The 10740-nt window shown below is 44.5% G+C and overlaps 1 protein-coding gene across 2 annotated transcripts in view; it reads right to left on the bottom strand.

The window, feature by feature from the left end:
• Nucleotides 1-7271: 7271 nt before the first annotated feature.
• The window catches only part of LOC147740930 (uncharacterized), a 206619-nt gene continuing 203150 nt past the window's right edge, over nt 7272-10740 (bottom strand). For both annotated transcript variants that reach the window (XM_086936073.1, XM_086936075.1), the window contains one exon: nt 7272-7551. The gene's annotated coding sequence lies outside the window, so the exon portion shown is untranslated. The remainder of the gene's footprint in view (nt 7552-10740) is intronic.

The following is a 10740-nucleotide window of genomic DNA, read 5'->3' as shown; positions in this document are numbered from 1 at the left end:
GTTTATGTGGCAAATGTATAACTATGCAAAAAATGCTGCAGCATCACAATCACATAATTCCAGTGGCCCTGATTATGGGCTTTGTTAACCTGCGCGGCCAAAAATGACTTACTATGGGTAATCCGTCTCTTGCAGAATTCATAAGATTAATGAAGACTATAGAAACGTATACTACTTATACTAATGAGTTAAATGTGTCACACATGGAAGGAAGCAATTGTGAGTGCACAGGCTAGACATTCTAAGAAAGAAATATGCAATGTTTGTTTTAGGTGTGGGAATGCTCACTATATTAAAGGTGAAAAAAATGTATGTCCAGAAAAAGTTGCATGTAGAAAACGTTCCTAAATTGGACATTTTGCAAAAGTTTGTCAGAGGTCTCCAAATTTTATCATGGAGATCACCAATGTTAAAGATCACTCTAATGATGTCATATCATTTTTATTTTTTATTTGATGGTACAATGTCATACAAATCAATACAATAATTTTTCTATCTCATGAATACGTAAAAACATAACTATTCACCTAAAAAAAATATTCCGTAAATGATTAAGATGCCATATAATAGGAGGAAAAGACTAATAAACCTTTGTGAAGCCTGCAAATCTTGGATTGAGTCCTTGCACCCCCTGTGTACCTTCTTTCTTCACCCAAAGTCTCCAAATAGCATTACATTTCTTTGCATTACCAGACCTCTCTGTGAAAATCCTATCGTGTTCCCTGATTTGATTCATTTTCTCCCACCAATCAGTGAAACAGGGGAAGTTGTCAGGCTCCATCTCTGAAGAATCAGGGACCATGCCTTCAGCATAGCAATACCCAACAATTCCTGTGTTATTATTGGTATACCTGACACCAGTGGTAATGCTTGGTTCTGCAGTAATTTAATCTCAGCAGGTTTTGTTAAATCCCATGAATACCTTCCCAAAAATGGGCAAGATTACTGCAAAACCAAATTCCACACCTAAAGCACAGTTTTTTAATTTATTTTAAAGTTTTATATAGCGTGAACAGGACCCAAGCGGGTATCAGAGCGCTTTAAATATGATTTGTTGAAGAAATAGATAGATAGCTGTGGGAGAAGAAGTAGGTAAATATACATCAGGAGAACGCTGACATATTAGTGTGCAACACTGAGGCTGTAGCAAATGCCAGGAAGCAGATTAATCAACTAAACAAGATAGGAGACAAAAGGAGAGAAACTTCTAGTTCAGTGCAGTGTTCAACAGTAAGGCTTTCACCTTTTGAAGGCACTTGTTGAAGGAATCAGTCTTGTTTTCACAGGTAGGGAGTTCCATATTCTCGGGGCAATTCCAGAGAATGTACAATTCTAGTTTTTCATTTAAATTTATTTGGCTTGAGTATCAGTGTGCTGGTGCTCCTAGAGGCCGGGAAGCTCCCGAACGTTTGAGCTTATTCGCTAGGTAAAGGGGAGTGTTGAATTGTAGAGCTGTATGAGTCATACATGCAATTTTTAATTGGATCCTTGATTCATACTGTAGCCGGTTGAGCGAATTCAGGTCCGGAGAGATGTGTTTACAGCCAGTGATGAGTCTAGTCACAGCATTCAAAGATGCTCAAAGGGGGGGGGCTAAACTGAGTTTCAGAAGCCTGCATAGAGTAGCACTGCTGTGTTCTAGTCTTGAGCTGACTAGTGCTTGCACAGCAGTATTGAAGTCATCTTGGGCAGGTAGTGTTTGAGTTTTCTAACGATGCGCGTTCTGTTAATCTCATGCAGCTTCTGTCAGCATTTAGGCTGTCGTTGAAACATGGTTTGGAGTCTTTGATGGATTTTTTTTTAGTTGAAGGGGGCAGTTGCATTCAGGGCAGACAACATGGAGTTGTTATAGTGCTGTGTGAGGGCGTGCACATTAGCCATCTTTGCAGGTGGCTGTTAGGAGATATTTAAGCAAGACATGAGCTCATTAATGTTTGTATTTTGTAGCGTTCTTTTCCAGTGTTTTTGTTTTAATGGTTGTGGTCTTTTGGAGTTCCAACTTTCTAGGATACAGAAGGTGATATAATGATGATCGGACCAGTCACGGAGAGAATAGATTCGAGCTGTATGGAGTTGAAATTGGAAATTATTAGATCAAGGGTCGAGCCTGAATTGGGCGTGGGTTTGTCACAGAATTGAATCAGGCAGAGATCAGTAAGGACGTTTTTGAGATTGTTATTCGCCTGGTCATGTGGGTCATTCCAATGGAGATTGAAGTCACCAAGGAAGAATCAAGCTGTCGGTTCGGCAGGGGATGCATCAGTTCCGCTGGAGCAAACACCATTGGTGTACTTCCAAGCATCCAGGATTGGGTTGGCGCCACTTGGGAGGCCAGACTCACAGATGACAGAGTCCAGGTTCAGAGGCAGGGTGGTTGGAAATCTTTTTGCCCCTGAGACTTCAGATCAGGAGGCCAACGGCTAGCCGTAGGAGTCACTCCGGGTTCAAGTGATGCAGAACCAATCCTTCTAAGTCAGGAAGGTAGGCAGCAGGGCAGCACACAAGATAGGAGTCCAGCAAATCAGCAGCCCAGCAGAGTGGCAGTCCTTCAGCAGCACAACAGTCTTTCTTTCTGGCAGAGTAGTCACAAGTTCAAAAGTGTACTGCACTGATGGTGTCTGATGTTGAGTAACACGTTGGTAGAGAATTCAAAGATAGGCCTTTTAAGTGCACACATGTTCTGCCTTTTTCTGACTTGGTTACAGGCTCACCTCAAGGGGGTATGCAGCCATTTGTATGAGAACAGGACACAGCCTCTCCAGGTGTGAGGCTGAGTCATGCTCCTCACTCCCATCTTCCCAGGATGGCCCAACAAGCCACACCTAACCCGCTATTGTGTTTAGCTGCCTAGGGGTAATACAAAGAGCCATGCTGACACCCATCCCAGACAGGATATGATAGTGTCAATCTTGACCTGGAAGACCTAGGTATTCCAGGCAACCCTGCCCGGTCTTGCACTTCCTGGCAAAATTGAAAGTGGCCCTCTGAGCTTGAAAATGCTGACCTCTTGTTGGCCCCCTCAGTCAGAGCAACTGCCAGTACCCTGGTGTCAAATCAAAGGTACTGAAAAACTCTGCATCTCCTTGCCTGTCAATGATCTCATTGCTTGGGATGGGTTACGCGTCAGTTCTGGTTACTGAATTGAGTCCTCGGTAGTCCACACAGAACTAGAGTTCTGGCATGGTGCCTGTTGGGGTAGCCTTTGATACCAGCACCACAGAGCGATTGTAAGGCTCAATGAGCCCTAAAGCCAGCATCCTGAAAACTTCCTCCTTAATGCTGGCCCTCACTCTGCCTAACACAGTATATGAAAGGAGGAACCCATCTTACTACACTCCCTAGTACACAGTGCTGTTTTGCATCTCCGCAACTTGTGCAGGAGGTATCTGGAAGAATACGATCTATGCAATATTCACAATTGCACGGATTGCCACCTCCGTGGAACTTTGGTTTACCTCAGTCCTGTCTTCATCTTCGATCAATCCCAAATCTCTCTCCCATGCTTCCCATAGCTTCAACAGGGGATCAGGGCAATTGTTCATTAATTTCTTATAGATCATGACAGTCACATTAGCCGCCATAGGATCTGATTGCTGTCGATCCTCAAGTGACGTTGACTCAGGCAGTTGCTCTCCCTCCAATATGCGCTGTCCAAGTGCGTGCGCTAACTGTAGATATTGGTACCTTTCGCAGTCTGCCACCTTGAACTATGTCTGCAGCTCTTCAAAGGCTCTCAGAGCCTGGCTTCTTCATTTGTCCCACAGATAATCAGTGCCTGGGTGCCCCTAAATCTAGAAACCCTCCAACTTTCTGACCTCCCATAGGAGATCATTATCCCATACTAGAGTCCGATTCGTCAGCTTGCCCTCCTATCCAGAAAGCTGCTGGCCTTCCGCCATGCCCTAACCACCATCTAAGGTGGTCATCAGTACCTCTTTCTGTCTTTTTCTGTAGACAGTGTTGGATTTTTGTCCACTTCATATGACAGGTTCGTCGCTGTATGTAAACAACCAGTAATTGATTGCAACCAACTGGGAGGCCCAGTAGTACTTGCACACATCTTGGGACTGATAGTCCCGCCTCAAACACACCTCTCTGTAGCATACCAAGGGTGATTCTAGAGCTACCTCAGTCCTTTGCAAATTTGTGCAGTTTACTGTCAACTGCCCTGAAAGCATCAGGAGGTAACTTGTAAGGGGTATTTTGTAGCATGTACAACAGGTGCCATCCTCTTAAAAGAAAAAGGCTCTACCCATCAGGGACACCAGGAGTGCAAGCCAATGGACAACATCATTCCACAGGAGTTGCAGTTAAGGGAAACCAGAAAATCTAGCACAGAGCCAAGTCATAAGTCTGAATGACCACTGTGCAAAACATAAGGTTTTACTGGGACCTTTTTGTAGGCAGAGAAATCAGTTCTCAGAATAGGGCGTATTGGATGGTCAGAAAGAAATCTGCAGCCTAATAGAGCATCTACCAGATTAGGTGTTATCGAAGGTAAGAAAGTACTAAGTACGGAGGGAATGTCCCAAATCCCATTGATACTGGAGCGGATTAATGCAGGTCATGTCTTAGGTTATGGGCCGCAATGTACCGACAGAGGCTAGGTGGCTTCTCTTACTCATAACTGAGGTGGAAGTGTACCCCAGGTACCTACAAATATGGCTCATGTTGGTAGCTGGGTGGCAAAAATAGATATGGCGAGAACCTGGCAATAGAGTAGGCCACTGTGCATAGCAGACTGGGAAAATGACCAAGAATGGTGCCTACAGGCAGAGGAGGTAGTGTGCCATAGTCGTGGATGGTGCATGTTATAGAGAAAGGTTTGTGACCATTGGGGAACATACAGAAGATAACTTGAGTTCCCCATTAGGGGATGATTGTAGCTCAACTACTCAGATGTACAGTATATATTAGCCTGTCTGGTATGGTATTTGTGATGTGTATGGCGGACACAGACCAATTCTGAAAATCTTCAACTGGTTTATATGTACTATGTCTTTCTAGCTGTACTATTTCTCCAGCCAATGGTCGATAACTGCTGTTATTGTATACTGAGCAATTTTTTAATATAAAGAATTAGAAAAAAAGATTTTCTGGATCCAGTCTGACCCCTGGGGAACATTTTAGGGTAGGGAATCTGCAGCTAAATAGAGTCTCTACCAGTTAAAATGTCACTGTAGGTAAGTAACTTGTTCTTCAGCTCAAGAACTATGTTTGATGTTACCTGTCACTCTTAGCCCACCTCCTAGATAAAAGCACGCTTCCTAGATACAAATTAGCTAGCACTGGAAAAATTAGGTCTTGGTTAATGTGCTAGTGCATGGCAAATATCATTTGTGCGTGCCTGTTGTAAATGTATTAACATAATAAAGTCAGGCATATTGGTTTGACCAATGCTTGTTTCACAGGAAGCTGCATATACTTCTAAAAAGCTGATATGCTCAGGCCACCTCTTTCCTGGGTGGGTCGTGACCCTTTGGTGGTTTACCAGATGATTTTCGGTGGATCAGGAAAGTGGGAACAATAAATAAATATGCCTTTAAATTCAGTGTTTCACTTTTCACATTTTGGTGCTTCAAAGACAGCGGTCCTATGTCAGGCTACGTATTCTGATAAATTGCTGCATGATTGGTATTTACTTTTTTCTCTGACTTCAATGTGAGAAGAGTTTATAAAGTGAATTGTGTGACCATCCTGCTGGAGTCCAGGGACTGTGAAAGCAAAGGCTCTGAGATGACTTGTTTTGTAACACACAGCAAAATGTAAATACATGTAAATGAACTGTATGCATTTAGTAAAGGAAGTCGTGATTTTAGTAGGATCAAAAAAAATTAAGGCACTTTATTTGCTGATGTATAAATGATAAATATTCACAGAAACACATCTCCACACATTATCATTTGTGTGCTGTATAGTTTTCTCAGTAAGACTGTATGTCTGCACAAAGTAAGTGTCCATTTCAATGGAAAATGTGCTGCACGTGTATCAATGCACTACCGCACAAAGCTTTATTTACATAAAATGTTGCCCCTTTCATGTCCATTAAAGGTAGGTGGGTTGCAAAAGATTGCCATCCTAAAAAGTAGGTCATGGTTCTAATAGGTTTAGGAGCCACTGCATTACAACGAAAGATCCCTCTAAAGCTGGATTGACTATGTTCAATCTAGATCTATATTCTGCAGGTTTAGTCTGCAGTATGGTTCTTCATATATGTATGTATTCTAAGCCACCTTCGGCAATTTTTAACCAAGAGCCTTGTTGGCTGTTAGTGAGATATAGTGTTATTGTCCAATATTATTATGGAAATATATTTAGCATATTATTAGAGGGAACCTTTAAACAAAAGATTCTTGAGGCAACCAAAGACTAATGGAAGTCTAAAATGTCTTTATGCGATTGGATGACTTCACCGGGTTACTCAAGGGAGGTGCATAAATCCATGGCTGCAAAAGACCTGTGTCTCAGAAACTAAAAACTCATTTGACCACATGCTATATTTACAATATCTCCAAAAAACAGTATTTGATTAGCAGCCTTTTTCTACTGATATGTGGCAGGAGGAAAAGTAGGAATAGCAGCAAATGGAGGCAGCAGATCACTTGACAATGGAGGGTAATGGGACCATGGCTGTGTTAATGTATGCGCAGAGAGATCCACATTGCTCTCAACTTGTTCCTAAAGTGTATTTATGGGGGCATTGAAAAATTGAGTCACAAGGTATGTTCCAGCAGAAAAGTTCAAAGTTTACATTTGTATGGGTCACCCAGTGAATTATGTCATATTATGGACTTTTTGCCCGAAGTACCAATCTCTACTTGCTGTTAACGGTCTAGCTCGGGTCGCTAATAAGGGAGCGGGCCTTTATTAGCTGGTAGAGACCCCTGTGGAGGGCTCTAAGGATATTAGAACATTCATCCCCTGGAGAGCTGATAGTACAAAATTGTAAAAGGAAGGCCTCACGGTGTCTGAGGGGGTTGAAACAACATTGGAATGTTGCTGTTCCAGGCTTCTACCAGCCATTAGAAGCCCAGAGCACTCCATTGTCTTCAATAGAGAACTCAACATTCCACTGTTCTAGTATTTATTGTAATAGGTCTCAACACCTTCTCAGAGCAACTGACTGAACTTTCTGTAATTCTTACTTGGTAAAGAAACCTCTCTTTTCAGCGAATTACCCTATACAAGATGCAGGTGCTGTCCATATGGACTCCATTTTCTGGAGACCAGAACACAGTTAAAAAATAATGGCAAGTTTGTTATCTGCCAAGCATTGTTTATTTGTTTTGTATGGAAAAGTGTGATAGTGTGGCAATTTAGGAGAATTACAAAATAAGCTCAAATAATCACAGAATCTTTGCATGAAAGTTATGAACATCCTCTCAAGAATACAGATTAATGGCCACTGGTCCAGCTCCTGGGTTTTCTTCCCCTCCCTTGGTAAGTTTGTAGCACAGCATCTTTTCATTCTTTCATCAATGATTTTTATAGGCACCATGTGTCGCCTGCAGTCCCTGGGAGTGTTCCCAGTTTTTTTGACAAATATGGAACCTTTGAAGATAAATGACATGGAGAAAATATTAACCGAAACATTCATCCACAGCACTGAGGAAACAAGCAATGAGAGAAAGCTGTGAGGTGGTAAAGGCTTATAGATTGTCATCTTCCTGTAATTGCCAATTCACAAAACCTTAAGTTTGAACTTTGCCTGATAGTGATTCAGAAAGCCTGTCCAGAGTACTCCTGGAGATCTGAGCTAAGTCTTAAATAACCATTAAAACTCCAATGTATATCTGTTTGTAGAATCTCAGTAAATGCACATTTTTGCAGGTGGACCATTACACAACTATTGTTATTGTACCCATAACAATCAAAGGCAAATGGGTTTGCTACTATTTAACCGCAAATCACAGAGTTATACCAATTGTAAAGTAGATAGAAGTGGTTTGGAGAAAGCAACTATGGCTAGGGTGCTCCTAAGGTGTATGACACCTACCCACCAAGGTGTCAATCCGTGCTAGTATCCAGTTGAATCTAGGTCAAACATATATATGTAACACACCCAAGCACACCATATTATTGTGACACATCAAGTGATGTAAATGTTTTATCTCAAGAACAGTCCATAGAGTCTCAGAATCCAATGATTTTCCAAAGCCCAAAAAGAACTTCTCAAAAGAATATCCACACAAATCTTCTTAAGTTGAGATCTGGTGCATGCAGAGACCTGATTTGAAGTTTTTTAAAAGTGCCAAAAATAAAATGTTGATGCCTGTCACACAAGCTCCAATCTTACCCTTTCAAGAATTACCTCTCACAACAAATGTTAACTTTTGTCCTTAATTTTTGGAAAGGGAAAGAAGAGCATAGACAAGCTTTTATATTTTATTTTTGTCAGTCTTTCATAGCGCAAACAAAAATAGATTTTACATCTCTACTTTTGTGTGACAGAGTCTAGAACAATATTTTTGTTTGTGCTATAGTGTTAAAAATGAAATGTTGATTGTCTGTCACCATACATACCATACACACCAATAGACCCGATTCCAGCATATTGCCTCTGCTGCAGTATAAGTCACTGAGGAAAATACATTGTCCTGGCAATTTTAAAAAAACATCTCCCTCTTGTCTAATCTAAAATGTTGGCAGTATGATACTGCTAGATTAGCATCTGCCAATGGTGTATATGGGAGCCAGGATTGTGACTGAGTAATCAGAAATATTTGCAGCTCTGAAAGGGGGGCCCTTGGCCCCCCCGCCCGCATGGCGGTGCGGCGATCCCCTCTCCCCTTGCCTCCCGGTGGTGTGGGGGCGTGATCTCCCGGCGCCCAATGGATACGCGGGAGGTGTGCGCCACACCACCGGTCGGGCGACGCCCAATCCCCGACCCGGAAGGCGTGGTGCAGTCTTCCGGGTCAAGGGGGCGGGCATCGAGGGGTGAGGGGAGGGGGCGGCCCGCCCCCTCCCCACGTCCCTGGGAATAAAGGAGGGGGAAGCGCTCAGTTGGCCCTTCTTGTCGCCTGACGCTCCCCCACACTGGTCGTGCCCCGCGCTCGGGCCTCCTAATTTTCTGTTTTTATCTTTCAGGTCAAGGATTGCTGCTAGGAGTGTGTAGTACCGCGACGTTGGAAGCAGACAGACGGAGAGTTGATCGTAAAGACCGAAGAGTTCGCGCAGTATACCGGTGTACACTGGATCTGCAGAGTACAGGACACGCAAGGCATCTACAGTAAGAGGAAAGCGGGGGGCTTGCATTTCATCGCTTCATGTGGCCGCCGGGTGGGTCTACATTAGAATTGGCCACCCCTAACACTTGGAAAGCCAGTGTTGCGGTCGCAGTTGCGTGGTGCTCATAGCCCCCTGCGCATCCTCCGTCTCGTGAAGGTACAGGGCGCACGGGTTACGAATCCGAGCAGTAAGCGAATCGATCAATAGTCTAAAATGCCGGGAGCCAAGGGCGCTAAGGGGTCAAAAATGCAGTTCATGTTGCAGGCCATGATGCGTAAGATGAATTCCATGGATAAGAGATTGAATAAGGTTGACCGCCTAGAGGCTCATATGATGGAAAGGATGGATAATATCGCAGGCCCACGCGGTAGACCCAAGCGGCAGATTGATGCGCCTTTGCTGGAAGGGGATTCCGACTCCTCGCCTAAAAGGAGCAAGTCCAAAAGACCAAGGCGCAGTGCACCCGCTCATGCACCTGTGGCGGTGCCCACTACCCCGGAGCCGGTACTCCCGGCTCCCATCGCACCGACTCCCGCCTTGCCAACAGGGGCCACTCCTGTCAGGCCGGCGCCGCCTGCCCCAGTTGGCCCACTTCCGTTGCCTCCCGTGCCGGCACCCATGGCGCCCCCCCCTGCCGGTGGTGCCGGCAGCAGTACCGGATTGCGAACCTCAGATCCCTCCCGAGTAAACGGCGCAGATAGGGGCTATACTTCCTTGGCTGCAGAAGATGGGTATGATGCCCTCAACACTAGACCATGCCGCTGAGGTGGCCAAAATGGTGGTAAAGATTAGGGCGGGAACAGTTGCAAGTGCGGCTGCAGCCTCTGTTTCTCCTTCTTCTGCAGGTTTGGATGCCGCTCGACCGAATGGAAGCGACGCAGGACCGGCCCTGGTGTCCGGTAATGGTAAAGAGGTAGCCCTGCCTCTTTTAGGGGACGGTACGATCCAGTCTAGGAGTGAAGATTTAGCGCAACATGTTTCTTGGGCGGTGAAAGATATGATTTGGGCGGGGAAGTACATATATATTTTCTCTTTGCTATTAGACAATAGGGAAATGGAAAATGCCAAAATGCTAAAAGAATGGATGCATCCTAGTGAATGGAGAGTACAGTGTGCGAAGTTTAGGGTGGAGGAAACTCTGCGCAATTGGATTAGGGCCTTCTCCATCCTTACGGCTATCACTGTTGAACGCCCTCCAAATGTGCATGCAGCAATGGCTTGCTATCAGAGCAGGATTGTGGGTTGGAGCGAACAGTATACTGGGGACGCATGGAAGGAATATGATGTTAATTTTAGGAAAGCGAAGGAGTTTGACTTGTCGTTAACATGGGACAAGGTGGACTTGCTATTGTGGCCTAAACAGTTCGCAGGGAGCACGGCCCCTGCCCAGCCCGTGACCGTAGCCAGTATGTTCCCCGCTAAAACCAAGCAGCCCTTTCGTGCGGCGCCGGGGAATGAGTTCCCAGGAAAGAATAGGGGAAGCAGCGGGGAAAGGAAGGGTGTGTGTTGGGA

This window comes from Lissotriton vulgaris, chromosome 1_1 (genome assembly GCF_964263255.1).
Source record: "Lissotriton vulgaris chromosome 1_1, aLisVul1.2, whole genome shotgun sequence".
Taxonomy (NCBI): domain Eukaryota; kingdom Metazoa; phylum Chordata; class Amphibia; order Caudata; family Salamandridae; genus Lissotriton; species Lissotriton vulgaris.
Note: the sequence above shows the minus strand (reverse complement) of the source record. Positions and strands in the feature narration are given on the sequence as shown.